This window comes from Pelodiscus sinensis, chromosome 7 (assembly GCF_049634645.1).
Source record: "Pelodiscus sinensis isolate JC-2024 chromosome 7, ASM4963464v1, whole genome shotgun sequence".
Lineage (NCBI taxonomy): Eukaryota > Metazoa > Chordata > Testudines > Trionychidae > Pelodiscus > Pelodiscus sinensis.
In genome coordinates, this window is record NC_134717.1 from 29629376 (window position 1) to 29642733 (window position 13358).

Sequence of the window (13358 nt, forward strand, 5' to 3'; positions counted from 1 at the left end):
CTGGTCTCTACATGGCTGCCAGCTGGGAGACCCATCGGGGGACTATCCGTATCCGGGAGGCCCTGCAGGAAAGCTTCCACCCGGAGGACGAGTGAAGTCTCCCTAGCATGCCCCACTCCTCACATCCTTCCACTTTCCCCTCCCTAACCCCCTTCCTGTTGTAAAATAAAAACATGTGTTGCCAAAAACAAACTCTCTTTATTGACCATAACTGGGGTGAGTAGGAGAGGGGAGGGGGAAACTTGGGAGGAGGGAGCTGGAAGGAGGAGGCATGGGGAGGAAGGGGGAGGAGAAGCTCATGGTTGGGTGTCTTGCCAGCCCACTTGTCTCCCAGCACTGTGGGTGCGGGGGCCTTGGCGTCCTCAGGAGGGGAGTGGGTATGGAGGGTGGGGTGGGTAGGGAGGGGGAGCAGGAGTGGAAGGAGGGGCAATTGCTGGGGCAGCCACAGGGGCAGGAGCAGCAGCAGGCAGCAATCTCGGCACCAGGATCTGCAGGTGGTCGCTAATGGCACAGCCCTGGTCAAGCAGCTCCTGCAAGCTCTCCTTCCGCAGTTGAGGGTCTTCATGCACCCAGTGCTCCTGGCTGCGGACTTGCCTTCGCAGTAACCCCAGGTGCTGCAGCTGGTACTCCTCCTGGTTCCGTGTAAGCCTGCTGGCCCAGGTTTGGGAGGCTGTCTCAGGCGGGGTGGTGCGCCCTGCACTCCCAGATGGTGTGGCTGTGAAGAAACAAGAGAAGTGGTCAGTTATCCTTGGAGACACAGTAGGTGAAGCCCAGCCCCCCTCTGCAAGGCGAGGAAGGCAGGTCTCCACACCATCATGTCCTGCTTGGGGGTCCTAGGTGAGTGCCACGCTCCCTCCAGGCTCCTGCGACTCTTGGCCATTGTCGTTGTCCTCCTCCTCCTCCTCCGCGCCCTGGTCAAGAGCCTCTGCCCCAGCATCGATGACCACCTCGGGGGCACGGACCATCCGGCCCCCAGGATGCAGTCCAGGGCATCGAAATGGGGCAAGGGGTCTGGGTCTGCCCCCGGTTGGGAGCTGCCCCTTGTGGCCCTGGCATAGGCCTGCCTCAGCTCCTTTATCTTCATGCACACTTGCTCCTGGGTGCACATGTGGCCTTTAGTGGCCAGGCTGTCAGCCACCCATCTGTAAACGGCTGCATTCCTGTGTCTAGTGTGGAGATCATGGACATTGGAGTATTCTCCCCAAACTTCAATGCGGTCCATGATCTCCGCACTGGACCAGGAAGGTGCCCACCTTTTCCGGCCCCTGGCAGGCTCCTGGGAGCTGCCAGACTGCTCCTAGGGAATGGTGGAGGGCTTGCTGGCACTGGCTGGCTGGCTCATGCTGGCAATTGGGTTGGGGCAGCACCTCTGGGCTCTGGGCTGGCAGGCCTGGAGCTGGCACAGGCCCTGTGGCCAAACAGACTCTACCCCTTTAAGGCCTCTGGGGCTGAGTGGGAGCAGAAGAGTTTTCCTGGTTTAGCCCAGAGTGGCTACCAGGGCACCCTGGGAAGGGCTGGAGGCCCCTATTTTGAAATAAGCATCTACATAGCGCTTATTTTGATTTAGCTATTTCGAATTTGGCGTTATTCCTCATAGAATGAGGTTTACTAAATTCGAAATAAGCGCTCCACTATTTTGAATTAATTTCAAAATAGCAGTTTGACAGTATAGATGCTAGGAAAGTTATTTCAAAATAATGGCTGTTATTTCAAAATAACTTTGCTGTGTAAACATACCCATATATTCGGTAATATTTTAAAATCATCTCTTTAAAAATAATAAATGTTAATAATTTGTAAGCATAACTACACATTAGAAATAACCAGGTTGGCTCAAAACTCTTATATCATGCTTGTGCCATTTAGAATGTGATGAAATCCATTCTAACAGGTTCCTTTTTTTTAGTTCCAAAATACTGTTGAGAAAAACTTCCTTCTGCCTCATGCACACACTAAAAATTTACTCTTGATAAGGTCCATTTTTAGAGAAGGACACAATTTATTTTGTATTATATTGCTCCGCCTTTGGAAATTGTAGATATAGCTTTGTTTGAAAGGAATACTATTTGCCTAGCAAAAAAATGTATTTCCAGTGCTACTGATAAGCTGTTACAATGTATTTACTTGGAGATATTGTATTGTCAGGCAACAAAAGCAAGAAGAATGTAGCACATTTAATCTAAAGTTCTACAACCATTACCTTTATTGTATGCTTTCCACATATTCAATATTGTAGAAAGAAAGCATAATGATTTGGACTCTCTTAAACTCTCTAATTGAATGCCAGGTGTCTACTAAATATGGTAGGAGACTTCAGAATAAACTTACTATAGCATAAATTGTATCCCGGTGTCTGTAATTGATTCTGGCCAAAAGTCTGATAGGTGACAAGTTGTATAGTGTGAGGAACAAAAGTTTGAACATAGTTTAAGAATAAGAATGTGGCTTTGTGCTTGCAATCTTTTCAGCTAGTTCCTAAATATCCCACATTTTCCATGTGGCGAAGAAAAAAAAAGAAATATCAGCATTTCTGATTATGATTGGGATTATCCTGGATTGGGGGAGATGTTCATAAAGGAGGTTGCCACACTGCTCTAGGAGAGGAAAGTAGATGTAGTGTGTGTGGTCTTTCACCACAAATGAATTGGGTCACAAAACTAGAAAAGATGCACTGGCAGACTACTACCAATGAAACTTGCATATATTATCCTGCACATATTTGTGTGCATGTGTGTGCTTATAAATGAAAGCTGAGAATTTGAGAAAAGTCAGTGTTAAAATGCATTCAAAGATACAGCACCCCCAGCAAGAGGGAATAACATTCAATCAGCCAAATGTGCTTGCTAAATGAGAAAGAGGCTTCTTCTTCCCACAACTTAGCCCACTGAGTCCCTGGCCAAAATCAGTGTGGTGAGGCACTACAAGATTTCAGAAGGAATGGGAGTCAGCTTGGAGGAGGTGAGGTTCTAGTGGGTAGCTACTATGGGTTTGATCCAAAGCCCACTGAAGTTGATATTTAGTCTTTCCAATGACTTCACAGGGTTCCAAATCAGACCTTATATAGAGAATCATCCTGTAGTAAATGGAATTTCCAGAGTTTAGGGCCTGATTCACAGCTCATTGAAGTCGATGAGAGTCTGAAGCTTGCAGGATCTTTGCAACAACAAATTTGCCTTCAAATCTGCCAGTGCTTTCTGGAACAAAGGAAATTGTATCCCTGTCTTATCTTCTCTGCCCCCATTTTTTCTTTACTCATTTGGTATGTTTCATAAGTGTTGGATTAACTAGCAATAAAGACTAAAGCCTTCTATTCAATGGACATCTCTAGAACAGATAATAGTAAGACAAGTCTATGAAGTAACGAGTAGCCCAGTGGCACCTTAGAGACTAACAAATATATATACATATAGTATCATGAGCCTTTGTGGGCAAAATCCACTTCTTCAGATGAGACAAACACACAAGAGTGGGTGCAGCAATGACGTGCCTGCTCACATTAAAATCCAATAACAGGACAGGGGGAAAGGCAAGATACTGATATCAGTGCTTTAAGTGTATGATGTCTATTGACATTCATGAGATTTTACAATGCGTATTGTCAGATTCAAACTCTAATAAGTTTAAATTACCAGTGTATATAAAAGAGAGCTATGGCTAATGTTAATATCAATTCTAACGGGAAGAATTAACAATGAATTCAGTAGCCTCCATTTTATCCATTCAGTAACACGGAATAAATGAATAAAGGCTATAAACATGTTGTTTTTTTCTCTTAAAATATAGTTCCATGTTATGATAAAGTACACGGAAAATCTGGATTTCATTAAGGGATTTTTACACATCAGTATTTATGGAATCTGATTTTGTATAACTTCCATTTGTGTTTATTTTATGCTATCATTATCAAGAAAAACAGGCTATTAGATATAGGGAAGTATTAAAATAAAGCTGGTGTGCTAATTTAAACTACTGTAATCAAGAGAATAAAGCAGAGGCCAGGTGAAATTATGAGAAAAGCCTTTCTAACATGAAAATCCCTGATAGTTTCTATTTATTATCCATCAAATAAATCATATATTAATTTTTTCTCATTCTTTTTCAGTCCCTCAAATATTAACTATGAAAGATTTATCAAATTTTGATTTATACTACTTTAAATGAGGGTATCGCTGTTTAATCTTTGTTAACCAACATGCTAAGTCAAAAGGGAAAGAGTTACGTTTCTGGGAATGTTTTCCATTGAAGAATATTAATATTTCTAGAGTATGATGGAGTATGATTCATGTTACAGCTTTCACTTGCAGGTTACATTAAAGGTAGCTGTAATAATCTAGAGAGGCATTTCCTTTTTATAGTGTTGTTTTAATGTCCAGAGATACAATGACTACTTATTTTTAAGGGTATTTTTTTTGTTCTGTGTGACCTTGTCCAATTCTCACTGACTTCACTGAGTAATATCACAAAAATGGAATATTATAAAAAATGTTATTTAAATTTACCACTTCTTTGATGTGTGACTGCCTTTCAATTACCTTTTCCTTTCCTAAAAAGTATAGAAAAATAAATTGGAAATTATCAAATAAAATTAATTTGAATCCCAAGAACTATAATGAACATCTAGTTGTGGGGCGTGTTGCAGCTACTCTACCATTTTCCTGTCCTAGCTATTGTGTGAAGCCTTTCCTTAATTGTATACCCCTTTGCTCTTTGAGCAGGCATTTCTGGATTTTATTCTTGCTGCCTCTTAATTTTCCATCTCTACTCTGGGGCTCAGTCTAGTTACTGCAAAGTCCAAGATGGCCATCGATTACTTATAATACTACAAACACAATCATGGGAAATAGAAAAGCTACCATTTTTGTTAAAGGACTGTGTTTGGTTAAAACACCCAGTAATGGGACTAGGTCCTCAGGCCAAAAAGGCTATAGAGAAGCCCTCCAGAGTGGTTGTGGAGGAACCAGCCAATTAGAAGGCAGGAGGGACTACAAAAGAAGCTGCAGGACCAGAAGCAGCTCAATTGCAGCCCAGACCTGGAAGGGAGAAGGTCAAGGTGTCTGACTGGCTGGCAGAGCCAAGAACAGCTGTGAGTGGGAAGTAATTAAGGAGGTGTAGCCATCCTGGAGGCACCACTCTCTTACTGAGTGAGGACACAGACAAAGAGACAGGACTTAGGGAGACACTCTTTAAAGGGTTACTGGGGTGGGCCCTGGTTACAGGTGTACCTTGGAAGGGGTTTGTGATTTCATGCAAGGGTGTGTGACTCAGCTGGAGGGCTGAGTAGCTACAAGGCTTTAAACAAAAACCAAGGTAAGTGAAAGAACCTGCACTCAGCCAAACAGGGGTGCTTGTGGGAGGCAAGTGTCGACCCCATTACATTCCCTTTAAAAAAACAATATTCCTTATGGGCTATATTGCCTCCTTAGGCCCTAGCCCTGGGAAAGGGGTAACTTGTTTGTGCATTGCTCCACGGGCAACTCAAGGAGCCACAATTTTGCACTCCACTCCTCCAGCAGCTCTTCCACTCCCTTGCTTCTGCACATTAGATCAACAGCATTGGCTAAGGTAGTGGGGTTTGGTAGTGGTACTGTTCCCAGACTACAGCCTTAGGGGGTAATAAGTGGCCTTAACTCTGCACTGGGCCCCAACCGGCCATGCAGGAAGGAAAGAGATGGGGGAAGGGCAAAAATATTACTCCACTACATTTTCCTGTGCAGGTGCCCGTCTTACCTTAGTTTTACCCTGTGTTGCTAATAACTTTATGCTTTAAAATATATTTTAAATGCTTTCGTGATCTTTATTGCTCACATTCTTATTTGAACTTGCCTCTTCTTGAGCAAACAAAATAGACCTACCTTTTGGTGCCTACTATCTTAGCTCCTATACACATTCACTTTCAGGTTTTCAGAAGAACACAGAACTGCAATTTTGAGTTGCAAATTCTTCAAGGGAATATTTGATTTTAGAAATGGTTTCCATAGAAATTAAACACCAGAAAAAATCTAGCAATCTTAAATTTTGCCTGTAGAAAATTACTTGATTTTACAGAGCCTATATTTGGGGCTGACTTTTATAAGCAGTGTTCTTTGGAAGGATTAAGACTCAGATTCTGCAAATGGTTATGCATGTGAGTAGTACCATAGAAGCCAATAAAACCACTTATAGTAAAAGTTAAGCATCTGCATAAATCTTTGTAGGATGAGAGTGTAAGAAACAGATTATGACACATACTTTACTAAATCTACAGTAATCATAATCAGTTACTTCTCACTTTTCCATATATATTTTATCAAATTAAATAATTCATTCCTAGCCTCAAGTTAAAGTCAGGAGAATGCAGTTGGTCTGTCTGAATACATTTAACACCCATTAGATAGGAATTATACACTATTGTAATTTAAGCAATTTTGTTTCAGTGTTTGTCACTGACTGTTTGAATGAGCCGGTCTTTTTATATGAGGCTGGTGGATCTGTTCATTGTTGTAGTGACAGGGAACAATGTGAGTGTTTGCTGGAGACTATTTGGTCAGGAAATTGTTAATTATTTGTATTACTGTAGCACCTAGGATCCATAGTCAGCACCAAGGACTCATTGTGCTAACTGCTGGAGAAGATCTGAACAAAAAGAATAGTCCTTGCTATTACAAAAGACAACGGATGGACACAGACAGACAGATGGGGGAGTTCAAGTGAACAGTAAGATAAAATTGGTCAGCTTGATAAGCAGTGGTCTCAGAACACTGGCAGACATCACAGAAATGAGGAGATTTGAGGATGGATAATATGGTAATTTTGCAGATGTTTACCAAGAACTACTCTGAAATGTAAGGGACAGCATAGCAGAAGACACAAAGTTGCTTTTTGAGGGCCATTAACATGTGAGGAAAGGAGGGAGCTGGTATCCTGTGCGGACTGGAGACACAGGGGCTGATATCTCCATCGTGAATGAGAGATGGTGAAGAGGGAAGGGACAGGCGATGAAGGGCCTTGAAAATGAGGACAAATAATTTGATGTGATAGCGACAATGATTACATGCAAGTGGGGAGGCGATTACTGGCAATGTGAGGTAAAGAGATTATTCTTTATAATAAACTCCCAGATTTTGTCTGCCTATAAAATAAGTAAAGAAGAACTAATTCTAAACAAAACTACTTTGTCAACTCATTTAAAACCAGTATTGAAAGCTGTCAGATTTCTAAGAGGTATCCTGGAAAAGCTCTGCAGTGTAGACATAGCCATTGTGAAAATTATTTTAATTCTCATGGTGCTTAGTAAGTTGATATCTTGGAAATAGTTTTAGTTTGATCAAACAATCCTCTAGCACACTGTTTATTGGCACATACAATCCAACACTCTCTGCTACCTAAGATAATGCAAAGGAAATCCACTACCATTGATCCCCATGTCCAGCAGGGTTCTAGACAACCATTGGGGTCCATGCTAACAGATCCCAAGGAAATTTTGTATCTGGTTCCACTGACGTCAGTGGGGCTCTTTATCTGATTAAAATAAAGCATATACTGTATATAGGCAAACAATCAATTATGTGATTTTTCTTGTAGATTGGAAAATATTGGTACACTTTTTAATTGGAATTTTTATTAAAGATTCTGAAATAGTCACAAAATGTTACTGGAATGTAAATATAAATCAATCTCAACCATCTCGTAAATATTTCTGAAATATTGAGCAAATCAATAATTTATTATTACGAGATACAAAGAGTTCTAGCAATGCCTTGACCTGCCTTTGTGTTGTATGACTAAATGAATCAATATTTCATTTCAAAGCATCATGGCAATTTAGAGAGGAATCCAGTTCTACTGCAGAAGATTATCTCCAAAAAACTTCCTCAGAACTCTTCTCTCATGGCTGTAAACTGCTAGTTTGTAGGCACAAGTCAGTAATTTGTTGTGCACACAGTTTACAGGATTAACTGCTCTGTGAACTCTGCTGTATCATTTGAAAAGGATTTCAACCTGGTAAGAGTAGTTTCAATGTGAAATACAGTATAAGTGAGTGTAGCAATATTTATTTTAATTGGGGATTTTTTAAAATAATGTTTTAAAAAATTGATGGATAATATTGATGTTTGTAAGCATTTTTTCTATTTAAATTTTCACAGTTGCAGGAAATTGGAAGGTGGGAAAAGACAACAATTAATGACAGAGGCTGAGATTCACAAAATTAAATGCTTTATAACCATTAAAACACAAGCTGTCAGCATGTGTCAAAATGTTGGCCTTAAATCAAACTCTGAATTCTGGAGTGTTTCTTTGACTATAATTACTGGAAATATTTTTCCATTACCTTGTGTCTGTACAGTGAAATCGACCAGTGTCAACATTACTGATAATCTGATCATTTCAAGCCTAACTAAAATATGATTAACTAACTCAACAAGAAGGCCTTCAGCCAACTCCAACTGTAAGCACAGCCCCCATAAGGCAGTGTGCCACTATGGAGAAAAATCAGTTTAAAAATTGAATTACCTTGAACTGAAACAATATAGGGTTAGTTCAATAAATCAGAATGAAGTGCTTCAGCTTCAAGGATGCTGAAACATTTTGTCTGACTTGAAAATGTCAAAACATTTAGACCTTACCAAATCAAAACTTTTTCAGAGTCTGTTCTATGAAAAAAATGGAGATTTCAATTTCCTGTCCCAATTTTGGACAAAAACAATCTTGAAATGTAGGAATTTCCTATGGGTCAGAAATTCTGTACTTGCTGGGGAAACTTTAGTTCTAACAGCTGCTTTTGAATTATTTTAAATGTTCCTATTCTATCCTGTTTATGGTGGAGCAGGAAGAATTTTCTGTTTTAAAATTGAGGACAAGATTCTCTAGCATAATCTGTCCTCTTTGCTCTTCTCCAGTGGAACAAAGGGTGAGGGATTAGAAACTAATGGATCTCCCAAACTGAGGAGTCTTTCAGCAGCTGGGGCTACCTGCAAACAAAGCCATTATAGCTGGCTTCCGTACCATCTTTCCACTCTCTCTCTGTAACCTGAGGTGTACACAGTGTGCTAATGGAGAGCGTGTCACCAGAGTGTATTGTTCTTCAGCAATCCCTTGTTGGTGGATGGCTCACTGACAACTGTCACAAGCTGTCGCTAATCTACACTGGAAATGGAAGTAACCTCATAATTAGGCAGCTGCAATCTGGTCTCCTGCAGCCCCTTTCACTGTGTCCAGCAGAATCTAAAAGGAGCAGAAAATCTAGTTCAGAATTACTAAAGATCCCCTGGTAAAAAGATGAGTATTAAAGACAGATTTGCTGAGAAGTGCTGAACATTTTTATTTAAAACATGCTGATCTAGTGAAACACCCGAAAGGTGTCTTTTTCCATAGACAGCTCTCTCAAATGTCCCTGTTTTCTGAAAAAAAGTGTAGAAATTGGTACAGAAAACTCCTGTTTTTCTATATAGTTTATTTTGCATCATTAAGGTACAGCACACTCAACGTCTATGGATTTTCTCCATGTATTGTATGTACAAGTGTGCCTGAAAGACAATGTTCCCTGTAAGTTGTGTGCTTGTGCGGGCACTCTGGGGGAGATTCAGATGTTGCCCAGCTGATTAGCAGAGCCCCTACAGTAGATTTTTTGTTCGTTTGTTTCTACTGTTGGTGCACATTTGCACATGCCTCTGTACACACAAACATTTATTTCACACATGAAGGAATAAGATGAGGGAACATATGCTGCACTAGGCTGGAAAGGGTTAACCCTAGACTATGGACAGAGGAAATCCCACCCCTTAGGCTGTGCTGGGCATGCTCCAATTGCTGTGCTAGTTTACAGGAGAGCAGCCCCACTCAATCAGGACTGACCAAAAAGGAAAAAAGATGTTGGTTGATGATGCAGCCCAAGAGTCACTGCAGCCCCTGTTTGTAGGAGCTGGAGATGCTGAGAGCTAGACCAGAGACCTGTAACCTACTGACTGGCTGGAGCTGGAGTTGCAGAGAGCTACTTGTGCTGCGGAGCCTGGAAACCCTCACATCATATGGACAACAGCTTTTGGAAGCAAGTTGGGAAGCAGCCCCGGGAGTTGGAATGACTGATCAATCCCACCCAGGTACGGTCAACATGTTGTGGCTGCATTCCCTGCTTATCCAATGGTGGATCACTCTGCCACTGAGGGAGTTGGGTGGGCCTGAGTCTCCTTACTTTGGCTGACATTTCAGTGGCAGCCCCTGGGTCTGGCCACTAGACCATGCAACCCCATGCTTGAGAGCCACTGTATTGTCCCTGGCCACTAGGTTAGGCAACCTTCCACTTGAGGGCCATTTTATTGACTCTAGCCATGAGACCATGCAGCACCATGCTCAAGAGCTGCCGTATTGACTCTGGCTACTAGGTCACACTACCCTGTGTATGGTAAAATTGATTTGGGATGAAATTGTTTAGTTTTTTATTATAAGTTTACTCAATTAAATTATTTTAATATAAATTTGTGCATTAAAGTTTTATACTGATTCAATAACATTGGAGATGGCTTTGTTTTGTGTGATAGAATTGTTTTGTTAAAAGTTTGCTTTTGTTCTGTGTGAATGAGGTATGTGTGCAATGTAAGTAGATAAGAGAAAAGACGCCAGCAAGTTACAAAAGAGGGAATGAAGAAACAAGATGCTAGCACCATTATCTTGTGCCTCTGATGGCTGGACAGAGTGTGCAAACTAATGATCCTAAAGTGCTAAAGGCATCTGCCTTAAATCAAGAACAAAATACGAAATAAGGAGTTAGAGGATAGCTGTGAGAACAAAATGGTATTGATGAAAAAGAACTGCAAGAGCAATCAGGTTGTAATTAACAAACCAAGCATGACAGCAGAGTCCCTAGGTTTACATGAGAATTGGTTGCTATAAAAGATGGTTGAGAGCTGCGGGGCTTTGGGTTATTTTGCATCAACAAAGCTTTGGATGCATCTGACTGAAGCCCAACTCTCTTACTCATGCTCAGTCTAGCTGGTCATTAGAACAATTCGAGCAACTGTAAACTATAATACTAATTTGCAAAACCTTTGGGGGATGTGATTGAAGGCCACTATGTTGACTCTGGCCACTAGTCATACAGCTCTGCACTTGACAGTGACTTTGACTCTGACCACTAGGTCACAGTGCCCTGCACTCATGGACAGCCATATTGTCTTGGTCTATTAGGTTACGCAGCCCTGTCCCCAAAGGCAGTCTCTTTGACTCTGGCCATTGAGAACCCAAGAAAGTCTGGGAGACTATGCCCAGAGAGTCACCATTCCCCCCAATGAAGGACCGTGTGTGCATATCCTACCACATAGTCTCCATCTCACTCTGTATCTCTGATAGAGTTTTTCATGGATCTTTGATGCTTAATTCTGTTGTGGGATCATCAATGTGAAATCAGAGCAGGTTCTACATTGACTATCTGAAATGTTTCTTTTGGGCATCTGAGGATTACTTTTCTCAGACTTTATTCAGCAATTAGGGAGTCGGATGATGATAGTGTGGTTTGTTACTCTTTTTATTCAGATTGCCATTTTTCTCTAAATGAAAGAATTAATTGACAAATCCAATATATATTTATTTTCCCCTTTGAAATTTTCTTTAATTTTTTGCTGGCAAACTTACAGCAGAAATTATCTGAGAAGAGAGGGTTCAAAAGGGAAAGTGTAGTAAGGACACCAATTTGTTTTCTTTAAAACTAAAGGTTTTTTTTAGATAAGAGCCCCCATCATTAAGAGTGTTCTCTATGGGCATGTCCACACTAGGCAATTATTTTGAAATAACTAAATTAGAAATAATAACTCCCAAAATAACAAAATCAAAATAGTGTCCCCCCACTACAGGGAAGCCTCAAAATTAGTTCAAAGCAGGGTCCATTATTGTAGATGAACAAACCTGATTTAGAGCCCCAGGAAGCACTGGGGAGTAATTACTCTGAATTACTCTGAGGAGTAGTTATTTTGAAATAACAGTAGTGGAGCATCCACACTAACACTATTTTGAAATAAATGTTATTTCCTGAGGCAAGCAGGAGTACAGATTATGAAATAACCAGCCCATTATTTCAAAATAACGGGCTTGGTAGTATGGACACTGTGACCATTATTTTGAAATAAGGGGGATTATTTTGAAATAACTCCTAGTATAGACCAGGGCTCAGTGGGGTGGATGATTTGTACAGGAATTGAAATTATTTTTACCTGAAAACTAACAGACTAGGTTTTTGTCTTTGTCTTCTTTTGGAGTCTGGTTTCTGCATGGGAAGAGAGGGAAATAACCAGTGTCAGTAATTACTCAAGGTGATACTCAATATTCTACAATCACTTGAATCTGTCACTGAATTTTAGGGCTCGCATCAGTCCAGTATACATGGGAACTACTCCATTGACCTCAATGATGTTGTAACTGCATGCATTATGCAAAAAAGACCAATAGATACCACCAATTTTACAAGGTGATAAACCAAAAAACTGGAGGAGCAGGAGCTTTATAATTAAAACTTTTATTTAGGGACACTGTTTTGTGAAGGGGCCTAGTGTTCACTCAAAGGAGCCATTTCTACCCTGTATGCCACTAAAAATCAGCCCAAAAATCAGCATCCCCAGTAAAGTCAGGCAGAAAGGCAAGTGAAGGAGATGAAAAATAGAGGGTCAAGAGCTTGTTGTTACCTTTTATTATCAGTCTTCAAAACTTCAAGAGGCTTTTTCGGCTGCATTTGAACTAAACATTACCGCAAACAACTTGGTAGAACAATGATTGCAGAGCATTGTTGATGTTTCCTGGGCAAGCAGCAATTCTCTCATTTCAGACATGCATCATTTATTAATTCCTGCTGTGCTGAACTTCACTGTGGTTGTTTATGCTATGGCTCTAGCTCTGAACTGTTTAGGGCTATAAATCAGGAAGTGCATATTGGCTACTGTGGCAGCTTAAATTGGCATTATTCCACATTTTTAACAAAGCCATTTTTATTTAAAGGGACATTGCAAAGTGTCAACTTAAAACATAGGCTTTACCAAAAATTAACACATCTCTTCATTTTTGTAAATGAAAATAATTGACAAACGGTTCTGCTAATGACTGGAGCAGTGGACTGGAAGTCAGGAAACATTCATTTTATTCCCAGCTCTGCTGCTGCTCTACCTGGCAAACCTGGGCAAGTCACTCTACCTCTGTATGCCTCACTTTCCCCATCTGTAAAATGGGGATAATGATGCTGACTTCCTTTGAAAAATGCTTTGGCAGCAACTGATGGAAAGTGTTATTTAAAAACTAGATATGATGGTATTGCATAGGGGTAAACAGCATTCTAGGAGAAGGGAGAATTCCTTTAGTGCAGAACTTATTAGAATCACCCCAATGCAAGATCAGGAATAGGG

General features: G+C 40.8%; 1 long non-coding RNA gene across 2 annotated transcripts in view; it reads left to right on the forward strand.

Annotated features, from left to right (window-relative positions):
- The first annotated feature begins 5036 nt into the window (after positions 1–5036).
- The window catches only part of LOC142830294 (uncharacterized), a 37553-nt gene continuing 29231 nt past the window's right edge, over positions 5037–13358 (forward strand). For both annotated transcript variants that reach the window (XR_012905448.1, XR_012905447.1), the window contains exons 1-2: positions 5037–5307; positions 9896–10076. This is a non-coding gene — a long non-coding RNA (uncharacterized LOC142830294). The remainder of the gene's footprint in view (positions 5308–9895; positions 10077–13358) is intronic.